Source organism: Brassica napus, chromosome C9 (genome assembly GCF_020379485.1).
Source record: "Brassica napus cultivar Da-Ae chromosome C9, Da-Ae, whole genome shotgun sequence".
NCBI classification, from domain to species: domain Eukaryota; kingdom Viridiplantae; phylum Streptophyta; class Magnoliopsida; order Brassicales; family Brassicaceae; genus Brassica; species Brassica napus.
In genome coordinates this window covers 16,457,592-16,462,442 of record NC_063452.1, presented here as the reverse complement: position 1 = coordinate 16,462,442, position 4,851 = coordinate 16,457,592, and the positions used below count along the sequence as shown (strand labels likewise).

Here is a 4,851-nt window from a genome sequence, read left to right as displayed (position 1 = left end):
ACTGCTCAGATTCGAATACTTAATTTTTGTTCCTGCTGTCATGCACAAATGATATTACAGTAATTATTAATAAATATTGATAAAAACAAATTCTTCCATACGATAATAAGTCTATAAATGCTTCGTGGACCAACTTTTTGATTTAGAGTTGTCTAATTCATATATTGAAAATTACGGAAAGTGGGTGTTCTCCATTTGTTTTTGATAAATCGCTATCGCTTTTGACATTATAAGCCAAATATATTTATATTTTCTATGTTTTCTTTTCCTTGTTTGAATTAAGAGATCCAAAATTTTCTCAGATTCTTAGTATCTTGTGAATTCTTCATATTGATTGAAATAAAGCAAAAAACAACTCCAAGTTTAAAACATGGTTGTGTGGCCGTCTCAGTGAATATAGCTACAAGAGAACGAAGACAAGAAAGTCTTACACGTGATGCTTTAGAAGTTTAACCATCAGCAACAAAGCTTCAATTTCTTTCTGCCTTTCTTACACTTGACCAACTTCTTGTCCACAATAGGACCTCTCTTCATTCAATGTAAATTAATTTTATTTTCTCTTTTCTTTTTTTTTGAATTGACAATCATATACTAATACAGCTAAATTCCAACCATATGTGGGAATGGTGATATGGAAAGAGGTAACCAAATACCTTACTTGTAAATTAGATGGTTCTTGGAAAAATATAGATCCCACCTCGAAGTTGGGTTAAATCAGTTTATAAAAATCTCCATTGAGAAGTTTTCATAAAATGTTTCATACAAAATAAGAAAATAATGAAACAAGTAAGATGAAATCTCAAACGATAGTTTTTGAAAAATTCATTAAAACTCCATAAAACACTTGTTTCTCATAGATTGGCTAAAGTTTTGTTTTTTAAACTGAAATTTAATTTAAATTTCATTTATATAAATATATATATATATATATATATATATATATATATATACTCTAAAAGTATGTAAGAGATGGCAATGCTTATAGAAACCAAACATAAAAATTTGTATATATTTCCTCTCCATTCAAAGAATTAAGTGTAATAGTGAGCAATGTGTCAACGAAAGGTTTTAGCGGACAATTAAAGAGTTGTCTAGAATGGTTTGGCCAATAAAAATTAAAAAATATTGTTTTGAATCTTCTTCTTCTTCTAACGTTAATCTTTGTTATCAATGTTTTAATTATCAATTAATCATGTAACTATTGGTTTGATCAGAAAAAGTTTGATATTTATTCTTTCTGGATGAAAATATCTATCCTATACTAAAAGCCAAATATAAAGGGATTCTAGCATGTCCACATCATCAATTATATTTGGCCAATAAGAACATTTCATTAATCCACGCTGGCAAAAGAACTGGGTGGCAGATCTCTTTCTTTCTACGGGCTCTGCTGTGTTTGATGGGCTTCTCCGGTTCTGTGTTGGGCTGTGTTACCCAGTTTGAATAAAAAAAAAACTTCAACGCAAGATTGGATAACACGAGGCTCTACGCTTCTCGCTCTTCGTCTTCACCTTTCTTCACCATCGTTTCAGTTCTCCCGATCCAGAACTCCACTACATCTCTATCCATCAATTCCTTCTTTATGATTTCGATTCCGTTTAGATTGGTTAGGGTTTAGATCTCGATTTGCTCAATTTGTTGTTCGTTTGCTTTTATAGGTGGTTACAGTGAAAGTGTTATTAGCTTAAACGATGGAGAAGGTGTACGAAGAGCTAGACGAAGTCAAAGCCGCGAACGAGAAGCTCAGAGGAGACTTCAGAGCCAAAACGGAGCTTCTTGAGAACCTAAAGAAGGTTCAGAACAAGCAGTTGATAGAGATTCAAGAGGCGAGATCTGTAATCGAGAAGCAAGGTTATGCCTTCAGAAACTCACTTAGGTCGGACTTTGTAAATTGCAATCATGTGGCCGCTTTGCCTTCTGGAGTTTCCAGTGGATTCGATAGTTTCTTTTCAGCGTCATAATTCAAATCTCCACTGATGTTTCATCTTATTGGCTTATTTAAGTGATTTCTTAATAATCCACATGACCAGTAAGCTCCATGCATGATCATCTCACGTCGACTCTGTTTTTTTTTCTGATTGGGGATCCTTGATTCTTGCTTTCTTAATAAGATTTTTTTTCTGATAATTCATTTTTCCGTCACAAACGAAATGGGAACACATTGATAATATAACCTCTACCCGTGTTCTTTCTTATATAATTGGTGTGATCTAATATTTTAACAAGCTTCAGTCTTGATTAATTTGTGTTTTTGGTTTTTCACAAGGAAGGTATGGTGATGGAGAATGAGTAATACGACACCTTAACAGTCAAAACTGATACTTCCGAAGCTAACACTAAAAAGACAAGTTAACAGTTTTTTTCTTCTTCTTTTTTTGTATCATCAATTTCTTGTGGGAATATGAGTAAAGAAGTTTTAAACTTTTTCCTGGTTTGATTTTATCTCAGGCAAGGACAGTTCATCGGAGATTCTCAAGCTACTACAAAATTTCAGGTGATGATTAGATGATTTTGTTCACATTGCAACTGTTTCTTTGGTTTGGATTGTTGTTTACTAGAACCCTGATGATGTAAAAGTTCTGTTTTTTGGTTCAAGGTGATGGGATCAGTCCTTGCGATTAAACATATTACTCACATTTTTCCTGAGCGAGAGTATATGATTGGGTAATTGATGTCTCTTGGTTTTTGCAAGTGTTCAAGAATTCCTGGTGTTCTCTTTGACCTTATGTTGATTTAGAGTACAAAAAATACAGAGGTAATTACTTTTCTATTATCTGCTTGAGGGCTTTGTCTTCGTCATTTACTTATTGCCGTTAGCGTTAAAAAGAAGTTTGTGTCATGTTTGTTGCTTTTATATGGCTTGCAAGTTTTGTCTGAATGACCAGGTGAAGAGAGAGAGAAGCGTCAGTCGCGCTACGTCGGTGCCGCCATTAGAGAGAAACTGTTTTTATTGGCAGCAGAGCAGACAAGAAACAACATGGAGAGTAATAATGAAGTCTATGCTATGTTAGAAGGTAAAAATTTGATATTGTAAACATATGTATTTACCACTAGGCATGGTATTTACCACAGAAGCTATTTTCTTATTTTTTTGAATACTAGGCATGGTGTAGCTGCTGCTAATTTTTTTACTCAGTTCTCACCTTGGTCATCTTCTTTATTGAATGTCTTCTTCCATTCACAAACAGGTTTGAATTCTTGGACATGGTGGTGATGCACGAAGTGTTATTGTGGGCACAAGGAAGGTTAGTGACCAGACAACCTTTTTTTTGGTTCTAAAAGTTCCATGTTTCAGACCATAAACAGTTTTCTCTCATTGCAGGGCTTGTGAGGAACATATACTTCCCGTTTGACATAGAAAGCGACACGGCAATTTGCGTTGCAAGAGAGATGGTGGAAGAGCTGGAGATGGACGACCGTGATGTGACAAAGATAGCTAACATGATCGATGGAGAGATTGCTTCTCTGGTTCCTGATTGGAGATCAGGCCTAGGGTTTGAGAGCAGTTTTTGCAACTGCGCCTCGAACCGGTCAGCTATAGACTTCAACGTGAGGCAGTGTTGTACAAACATGTGTGGAGAGAAGCATGGACGGTTTGAGGAGATCACTTCGGGACTACACAACTTTGGCAAAGCTTTATATTCCCATGGAAAAATGACATTTTTGCTGTCTTTTGTTAATATGTGTAGAATTTTTTACAGTAATGTTGACAAACCAAGAAATATCACAGTAATTATTTAATCATAGCTCATTAGGCCGGTGACTGTCTTGAAATCAGTTTATCATTCTCAATTTTGAAAAATAAACAAAAAGACATTCTTTTTTATCATTAAAAAAATTATATATTTTTAGAAGTTCATTTAGTTTAGTGGTTTTATTAATAGTTCACTGATATCAATACACCACAAAATTTAAGATTTTAAGTCTCAGAAAATATGATGTATCAACTATGCACAGATAATATGAAAAATACGAAATATATTATTATAAAGAAGGGTTATTTTATATAGATAAAAATCTTGAAAAAGGTGATTGTTTACTAATTAACAATTGATATTAAAAATACAATGCATCTATTTAGATCAAATTTTGAGTAATTATTTAGTTTAATATAATAATTTTGTATTCTTTTGTATTATATTATAAATATCTAAACATTAATCACAAAATTTTGGTGAGAATTTAACAGCTTATTAATTTATAGTCATTTTTTCAAGTTCAACACATAATATATACTGAGTACGAAAAAACATAGAAACCCCTAAGATTTGATCATTATATATTATTTATTTCAGTCAAATGCTTTGTTGGGTTTAAAATATAAATATATATAAAAATTATCTATTTTAGCTTATATTTTACTATTAATTGGGTACTTATGCCATGATTATGGAAGTTATTATCATATCTATATTATTAAAACTGAAGTGTACTTTAGTACTGTTTGGAAACATGAATAGTAATATAACTCAAAAATTGTTTGGAAACGAGGATAATAGTATTACATTAATTGTATTTCCATATTTCACACATATTAACAAATTTATTAATTATATTACCTTAACAATATTTCACATTATTAATTATATTACCAGAATAATAATAGTGCAGATTTTTATTTAGGTTAATCAATATTATTGTGCCAATTATAAAATTAAAAAAAAGTAAAATAACTGAGTTTTGCATAAGGTTAAACGTTTTTGTTTAGTTTGTTTTACTAAAACATTTTTTTTTAATTTCAATCGGTGAAAAATTATGTAGCCAAAAATATAATTCAAAGATATATTTTGTGAAGAAAATCATAACTTAAATCAAAATAATAAAAATAAATTACATTTAATGTCACTTAAT

General features: G+C 31.5%; 1 long non-coding RNA gene across 5 annotated transcripts; it reads left to right on the top strand.

Moving 5' to 3' along the window:
• The first annotated feature begins 1,262 nt into the window (after positions 1 to 1,262).
• Positions 1,263 to 3,777, top strand: LOC125593459. Of its 5 annotated transcripts, none has more exons than XR_007329363.1 (6): positions 1,264 to 2,029; positions 2,271 to 2,348; positions 2,449 to 2,494; positions 2,597 to 3,014; positions 3,189 to 3,245; positions 3,323 to 3,777. It is a non-coding gene; the product is annotated as an uncharacterized LOC125593459 (long non-coding RNA). The 5 variants fall into 5 exon arrangements; XR_007329362.1 differs by having other exon boundaries at positions 1,265 to 2,348; positions 2,597 to 2,755; positions 2,868 to 3,014; XR_007329364.1 differs by having other exon boundaries at positions 1,271 to 2,348; positions 2,597 to 2,755; positions 2,886 to 3,014.
• The last annotated feature ends 1,074 nt before the right edge of the window (positions 3,778 to 4,851 follow it).